Here is a 9,245-nt window from a genome sequence, read left to right on the forward strand (position 1 = left end):
TTCACACTGGAGCTGATGGTCACTCAGTAACTGTGGAAGAAGTAGGCCTACTGATACGACAAACAGTAGATTTAGTAATGCACCCAACTACTAGACAAGAACCCGTAAGGGTCATTTTTAGGATAGCAAAGCAGAAGGCATGATGTAAATGAGCAGGTGGTACACCTGCAGAGTGATGGGTAAAATATTAAAATGAGGTACAGAGCTACACATAAGGAGAAGAAAATGTAACAAGAAGGATAGGGGTTAGGTACGCTGATTAGTGAACAAGAGAGAGAGGTAAGGTAAAAAAACAGTGGCAGAGGTATAGGCAAAAAAAGGTAGAGGTATTGAGATGTAATAGAGAGAAAGATACAGAGAGTTGACATGACAGATGCAGTATTGTGCACATAGAGGATGAGACCTAGAAGAGAAAGAAAGATACATGTGGTAGAGAGAGATAACAGAGGTAATGAGAGAGAGGGTAGATAGGGAAGTAAGTCAGAGAGAAGGGCAACAATTTAGTGACTACTGAGGTAAAAAGAGATACAATACAAAAAGATACAGTGGTAGAGTGGAAGAGAGAGAAAAATCTGAGAAATGTTAGGTGGAAGGATGGGGAGGCAAAGAGAAGGAGAAGGCTACATGGGGAGGCAAGAGTAAGTTAGAAGTAGGTGGACAGAGAAAAACATAAAAAGGTATATATGGGTGAGCAAGGTAGGGTGCGAGAAACATGTGAGGTAGAGAAAGAGAGGTAGATAGAAAGGTGGAGAGGGAGATTGATAAAGAGAAACAGTTAGTTGTAGAAGTGGACAGAGAGAGAGAGAATGTTTAAGATAGAGAAAGAGGCAGAGAGAGAGAGAGAGAGAGGGAGACACTGTGAAAGGGAAACAGAGTTTTTGAATGTCCCAATCACTTTTTAAGGTGACCCTCCGATGTGGGCTGGACTGGGAACCCAAAACAGCCCTGGCAATTTTGTCGGACGAGCCCCCAGGGGGTTGCAAGTGTGAAGCACTGCTGCTTGTGTTACTGGGGCCCGATATTGAAGCATCGCTGCAAAGCCGGCCCCAGTGACAAAACCGGCCCCCACTGCTGCAAAACCGTCCCTCACCATTCCAGCCTCCCGGGGAAACACTTGATGCCCGCTATCTCCAGTCCGGCCCTGCCTCGGATGGGGGCGGCTGTGGGAATTTGCTTAGACCTATACAGAAGTATGCAGCATCTCAGGCTCTCCAGAGTGCACCAAAAGGACAAAAGATACCAGGGCAGTTTTCTGTTGGCTTATGTAACATGGTCTTTCAGGAGAAAAATCTGACATTTACCTGGAACATTTGTTCTTTCTGTATCAGAATCACGCCGCCTTGTTTCCGAAATATAAAAAAAAACAACCCTCAGCAAGCAACCAAGACATGGTGACCCATTTATCATCTAAAAAGTTAGCAGGAACTTTGAAAATATTTTTCTACACTGTATGCAGCTAAAAATGTCAGACTAGGATCTAAATTACCCTCTTAGTATTATAACAATAATACATTTATATCGAAAGATATCTAAAGGGCACTATCATCATACTTTTTCTAAAGACAGCACGACTATAAGGCAAATATTTAGCAACATGCGTGCGGCACCATTAGGTCTTCAAAGGGCTAAGCATAAAACTGCTACAGAAAAACATAAATATTAAAGTGAATTGTGCAATGTTTTTAAAACGTCCATAGAAAAACACCAGAAAATGTAAAGTGCGACCCTAATTTATTCTCACGCAATTCAGAGAGAGAACTGGCAAACATTAAGATCAAACGCATTAATTGGGCCGTTTTCTAGAACAGAAATAGGTAATCTGCTGAGGCAAGAAACGGGCGGAAGCAAGGGATTAGATGCAGTGATTTGGCTTAAATGAGCCATTCCAATTCCTTACTTATGGGGTTACTTTGCAGTTTACTACTATTTTTTTAAGGGCATCCGTCATGTCTCATTTTTACATATATAAACCGTTCTTTATTGCCACTCAATGCCAAAGGATTGGACAATTAGCTAAATCTGAAATCCCCTTGTATGGTATTAATTTATATGTTCTATGCACAGCCGTTCGGTTGTGAGTAGCCGGTAGAAAATCACTATGATAATGAAAGAGAAATGAATGATTCGAAAGAGGTTCAGACAATCAGCTACTAATCTAGCATAAAGTGAAAGCAACCACTGTTATATGTGCCAGTGTGTTTTTGCTTTTACTATATGCATGCACACCAGGTCTATTTGTACGCAACATGAGGACCGCTTACTCTTGAGTGTTCATGTGTAAGGCTTAGGACTCAAAAAACGAATGTGATAAATGGTGGTGCTAGATTGCCATAGTATTCTATCTCCAGGTCGCACCAACAAAAAGAACACAAACACAGTAGAGAGGATTCTTCCATTCCCTAGTCCAGAGGACTATATGTGCGTAGTGAGTAGCACTGCATGGTAGTACCAGCATCTCCAAACCAGTATTACATACCTGGAGAGATGCACTATGCTGGATCAACTGGGGACACAAGCTATCACATGAAACACCGCTGTGGTTGGCATGCAACTTCTCCAGGTGGTCGCACTCCGGGGATTTCGACAATGGCATCCATGTCCAAACACAGTGACATGTGTGAAACAGGCCGCGTAAAGTCCTTCAAGACACTCTTAGAAGGGTTTTATCTTCATTAGAGTAATTCTTCAGATATTTATAGTTAAAGCATGCCTTGGATGCATATCATATGATAATAGAGGCACTACCCGACCATTACACTGCCATTCGGGACTGGGCTCAGGCATCTACTGAGGGCTCCTATGAGCTCTCCTGGGCTTGTGTTCCAGCTCGGTGCCCCAGGGGCTGGGCCTTCATGCAGGGCTGGTCTCTGCTCTTTACACTGAACACAGTGGGGGAGCAAGAGAGTCCTCCCTGGTCTGCAGCCACCCTGGCCTGGTAGTACCTGTCACCGCCCTTCCGTGGGCTCAGGGTGCTGCCTTGGTTAGGTGCCTTTCACCTTTTTGGAGCCCTGGTATGTAGAGCAAAGGAGGGTTAAGCCAAGCCCGCCCCACACCCTCTAACCATGGGCTTGCCTGGATAGCCCATTTTCCTTGACTATGTCTGGGCTTACAGAACCACAGGGGAAGACAAAAGTCAGAGTTAGCCCCGCAGGCCAGCTCGCTGGCCATCTGGTCGGCCACCTTGCTGGGCCATCTGATCATGGGATGACCCAGCGACCAGATGTCCTGAGACGACCCAGTGACCAGATGTCCCAGGATGACACAGGCCCCAGTCGCACAGCAGTTCGCAGACAACAAGAGTGGCTGTGCACTCTGAATCTGGTTCTCACGAGGCTCCTTCCTGGTGCTACTTGCCTCCATGTGACTCGTGTAAGGGGTAGGGACCACTCCGGCCATCTGGTTGCCCTGCTGACCTTCAAGGTATCATACCCCTGTCCCTGAATCCAGCGGCACAGGGCAGGAGGGAGAGGCCCCCTGTGTCAGGTGGCCCCCCTGGGTGTGGTGGGGGGAAATCGCGGGTGCCCACAAATGAAGACAAAAGCTTGGCTCAGAGGATGACTTTCAATAGATCGCAGTGAGGTAGCTACTCTGCTATTTATAAAAACCTAACCCAGAATCACGTCGGTTATGAATGAGTTATAACCGGGTGCCCCACAAATAAGTGGTGCGCTAAGGGCGAAGAAGGTGGACCCCTTCTGTCCACGCTTCAGTTCCAAAGTGAGTGGCTCTACACACTGGCCCAAGAGGCTGGCTACCCCAGGCCAACCAAGGCTCTATGGCAATGTGGTATCATTATCGCTTAGGGGGAATTAAGACTTAAAGGCGTTCATTCATAATGCCACAGATGGTAGCTTCACCCATTGGCTCCCCAACCAAGCACATACACCAAATGTCTGAACCTGTGGTTCGTCTCCTACTGAGCAGGATTTCGATTGCAACAACACATTATCAGTAGGGTAAAACTAACCTGTCCAACACGGTCTAAACCCAGCACTCGTTCTTTATTAGTGGGTGAACAATATAACTCTTTGTGAATTCTGCTTCACAATGACAGGAAGAACCAACATTGAAGGATCAATAAGTGACACCGCTTTCAACGCTTGGCTGCCACAAGTCAGTGATCCCTGTGGTAACTTTTCTGACACCTTCTGCGAAACCCCAAAAAGTTGGTAGGATTGTGAGGCGCCGCTTTCACGGTCTGTAATCATACTGAGATTTTTGCCTTTCTGCTCCACTGGAGGTTACTAGCCCTGAGGAGCTCACCTTAGGATACCTGTGTCATCGTTTGACAGGTGTACAGCCCCAGTCAAACTCCCCACCTGTCACTTTCCCCAGAGCAGGTCAAGCCGACAGGTGCTGGGCGCTTGGAGGCAGAAGCGAGAGCTTCTTGGGGCTCGCCCCCCACCTTACTGGGTAAGTGACAAAATGATAAGAGTAGTGGTATTACGCCAGCTGCCCAAGGACCTCCCACTAATCCTACACCTTTCAAGGCTCTTCACAGTTCCAGACTAGAATCAAGCTCAACAGGACCTTCTTTGCGGCTGATTCTGCCCAGCCCATTCCCTTGGCTGTGGTTTTGCTAGATAGTAGGTAGTGATAGTGGGAATTTCGTTCATTCATGCGCTTTACTAATTAGATGACGAGGCATTTCGCACTCTCTACCACCATGCTATGGCTCATTCTGGGTTATTAATACTGTCCATCACCATCAAATTGGTCTTGCTTCCAACAACACAACATTTGTTCCAGAGTACAGCCACATACAAAGCTGTCCTCACAGGAACAGGGACCACGTAAAAGATAGAGATAGTACACCCTCCAGTACTATTCTAACAAATTAAATTGTGTTCGCACAGTCCAGAGAAAATTAAGGTATGATTAGCAAGACATTAATAATCAATATGTGATATGTACTGATAATGTGTAGGCAATTACTTGAGATCTATCCTGAATTCAATATATTTCAATTATCATGATGTACAGTTGTATAACTAAATTCTAAATGTGTAACTATACTAGATTTAAATATCAACACATAAGCATTCTTAAAGCAGTATATTAACAAGAGTGAAATATGTGTGGTGCAAAACATTGTATATCTGAGCATTGCGTTTAACAGTTAATTGTCAATGACTACAGTTTAATTTTTTTAATTTTACGGAGTTTTTTATAGCTCAACTTGACCCGAAAGTATTGGGTATCAGAGTGCTTTACATAGCACCAGATGCGTTACATGAGGATACATTCATTTTTGTTAGGCACGGGGAGATTAAGTGAATTGCCCAGAATCACAGGAATATCAGCATCATTGTCGAGACTCGAACCCAGTTCCCCAGATTCGAGGTCGACCGCCCTAGCCGTTAGGCCAACTCCTCTTCCAAGAGTGTCCATTAAAGTTGTCAGGCAAACATTCTTCTGAAATAGGAAAGACATTTGTAAATCAAGATAAGCCAGAGCGACATAATTACATTAAGGCCAAATTACCCCGACATCCGAAAATAAAACAATGAAATTTCACAGTGGAACAGTTGGTGAGATTTTTGATTGCCTGTGATAGATCCTGATAATATTTAACATTACTCTCAAATGCTAGTTAGGGGGATTTAGTGAGTTTTCATGTTGATTTGAGACATCAATCTCTACAGCAGTGCCATCTTTGGTAAATACTGCATCTGGTTTTTGTAGTTCACCTTGACTGTTTTTGACATGAGGTTTCCTATATGGCATCCAACCACACCTTTCCACTCTATCAATGGGCAATTCCAAAATGTTGTTATGTCTTTTTATCCTAATGTCCTTGGTTATAGGACAAGTACCTGAAATATGAGCAATTGTTTCACAAACATCTTTACAATATCTGCAAGTAGCAAATGTTCAATTTCTTCCACTAGTGATGGTTTCTCTGTTGTACAAAACATTTGCTCATAACATCAGCACAGCTCTGTATTGGTTTTCCTTTAGCTTGTTGAGCTCGCTGATCCAGAAATATAAGGATGGATTGTTTACTAGATAGTTAATACCATCACCCCGGACAGGGAGATCTTCTATTTCTAAAATTCCTCTTTACTCCACTCATAAGCTGCTAACAATTGCAATCATAGCTCAGGAATATCATATCTACAATGTTAAGTCTGTGGGTTTTGATGATATTATTGATCTTTTCATTTATTATTTTTCCTGCATACATGTAAAAGTGAGCAATGTACAAATCTGGAGTTTCTCTAATGTATAGTAGATTGTTAATTTTGTTGAGTCCGATTGTTGTACATAGCTTTGGTATACTGAGGCTCCCATATGATGCAGGTAGGTGTAGTAAGTGTTTGACATATTTCTTAATTGTTTGATCCAGAGAATTTAGAATTTTTGCATCTGTGCCTGCCATTTCTAATTTAAATGACAATTTAGGAAGCAGATACTGGCACAAGATTTCAATTTCTTTAGTGGGCTTGAGTGGATAATTGTCAAGCCTTTGCACCCAATTTGTGAAAACTTCATTTATTGTGCTGTTCCTTGTATGGCTAGTGTGTGGATCAAAGTTCAAACTGAGGTATCTCTCAGTGTCACTTTGATGAATATTTTCAATATCTTGTTTTTCAAATTGCCATGGTTTGCAGTTATTCACCTTGATTTTGTCTTTATTGAGACTCGTGTAAACTCTGTCTATTTTCTCACATTGAGTTTTAAACCTGTTGCTTTACAAAAAGTTTCGATGATTTTCAGATTAGTACTCATCCCCTTACAGGTGTTGCTGAGTACTGCTATATCATCTGCAAAGGCTAGAGCGGTGATCTGTTCAATAAGACCTTCTGAGCTGAATGTGAAGCCCTTGCTGTTTTTCTGAAGATCACATATCAGGGGATCCATGGCAATGTTAAACAACAGTGGGGATAATGAGTCACCTTGTTTTACTCCAGATTTCATTGTTATTTCTGGTGTAGATTCATTATTTTTACCCTTGAAAGGCATTGTTGAGTTTGTATACAAGTCTTTTATTACATCCATGATGTATGGAGGAACGCCGTGCCTTTCGAGACTCTGCAGAATGTGACCATGGCTGACAGAGTCAAAAGCTTTGGAGAAGTCTATGAACACCAGTGCAAGTGAGTATTTTTTTGTGTGCCCCTTTTATAATATTCTGAAGAAGAGTCAGATTTTCGAGAAAATCTCTCACCATCATGAAGCCTTTTTCGTATTCAGAATGACAAATGAAGTAAGTCTTTTGGTCAAGATAAACAGCTTCAAGAATGTTGCACTGATTGTAATTGGTCTCCAGTTGCTTATTTTCTTTAGTTCACTGATCAGTACATTCTGGGGATTAGTATTGAAAGGTTGTTCTTTAAACATTCTGGGACTCTACTCATAGTTAACCAAGTCGATAATATTTTGGGCAGCAGACTTGGTTGCTTATTGTGAACATTGTTCAGATCATTTAGGCCAATCGAGTCAGGCCCCAATGCTTTATTTAAGTTAGATTCTTTGGAAGCAGCAGTCATTTCAAGCAGTGTAATTTCTTTGCATAGTCTTTCAGCATCCTGTTCTTCCGGTATCCTATCAATAGGGATGAATTTGGTGTTTTTCTTGTTCACTTTTTCTATTATATCTTTGTAGTATTAAAAAATATCTCCTTCACCGATTTGGCAAGTGGCAGCTTCTGCACCATCCGTGATTAACCTGGCAATTTTCTTCTTGTCTTTCTTAAACATTGCCTGGTATTCCTTGTAGCTACCCTTTGCTTTTCCATATCTTTTCTCATGCGTTTTTCTTGTCTTTGTTAGGTATGTTGTTTTGGACTGAGGCATTCTGATGCTCCTCTTGAGCAGTATTCATAGGATTCACAGGGTTCACTTGTATGTTCATTGCAATTGACTGCCATTGGACTTATAGCGCTGGTGTTTTTGGAAATATAAGTAACAATTTCATCCATCAGGTCCATAGCAGCATCAAAACGGTCTGAATTTTGGGAGTGTTTCTGAACTTCTAAAATTCAGTCGTTCAGATTATCAAAGTTTCTGATTTTTCGTGCACGCTTTCTGTTGATAGAGTCTTTACGCCTTTCTCTTACTATTTCCACTGATACTTTAAGTTCATTGTTAGTCACTTTCAGTGTTGTTGGATGCTTGCAGTACATCCTTTGCAGTTTTTCTACTTTTATTACTTCGATCCCTTCTTTTTTCTGCAATTTATTTCTTGTTTTTATTGTCAAAATGGGGAACCATGAGCACATTTATATTTCTTTGATTTTCATATACACATATACATTTTCCAATTCCTCCAGCAGCAGTAGGTCTTCTTGTGACCATAATCTGGATGGTTTGCTGCTTGCTAGTGCTGTGAGTCTAGTATCATTTTGCTCTTTTGGAGATGCACACCGAGCATGTTGTGACACTCCAATTTTTGTTCCGAATCTGAGGTCACAAAAGCTACAGAAAATTGTGATTTGCCTTTTTTTGTTCTTCCTTTGCATTTTGCAAAGTGGCATGCAATGTTGTGAAATTCGACTTCCTTGTCACATTTTTAACAATATGTTTTCAGGTAAAATCCTCTATATTTATCGGAGACATGCTTTCTAAGCTCTTTGAAAGTTCCCTTTATGTTTCCACATAGATCAAAGTTATATTTATCATTGGGATATTTCTGGTAACTAACTTTTTGGGTGAAATCACTTTTCTTGTTATTGATTATATTGTTAGCCTCATAAACATCAGACAGATACTAAGTCTTGATGTAATAGTGCCGCTCTTGGCTGAGGAGGCCACAAATTCAATGGTTTCACTGAGGTCTATAGTTACCTCATCTTCTGTTATTACCGAGGGTGAACAGGGTAACATATTATGATTTGAATCATTGTTATTTATTATGTTTTTAGAATTGGGTGATGAATTGACAAAATCAGTAAGGAGGTTAACAATCTGTGGAAAAGACAGCACTTTCTTTCGCCATCTTATCAGGGTTTTAAAATCGCCAGGAACTACCCCATCTGGAATTGTGATTGTTAGATTTGCCATTTCTCACTATCATGTTCGAGGCCATTATAGAACCTTGTTTGGCCTATCTCTATAGACTTCTCTTTAACTAGTATAGAGGTATAGAGACAGTTCCCAGCGGGACCACTTAGAGGTAAAGGCCATTATGACTGAGAAGAGGTTAGGAGAGTCATAGTTACTCCTCCTGTTTTCCCGCACTTCATTGAATTTCTTCACTTTGACATTGGGAGTACTGGGCAGAAATCCCATTGTGTCAACACC

General features: G+C 41.7%; 1 pseudogene; it reads right to left on the minus strand.

Annotated features, from left to right (window-relative positions):
• Window positions 1-3,536: 3,536 nt before the first annotated feature.
• LOC146862263 (28S ribosomal RNA) lies at window positions 3,537-4,550 on the minus strand (annotated as a pseudogene).
• Window positions 4,551-9,245: the final 4,695 nt, after the last annotated feature.

This window comes from Triturus cristatus, chromosome 2_2 (assembly GCF_964204655.1).
Source record: "Triturus cristatus chromosome 2_2, aTriCri1.1, whole genome shotgun sequence".
Lineage (NCBI taxonomy): Eukaryota > Metazoa > Chordata > Amphibia > Caudata > Salamandridae > Triturus > Triturus cristatus.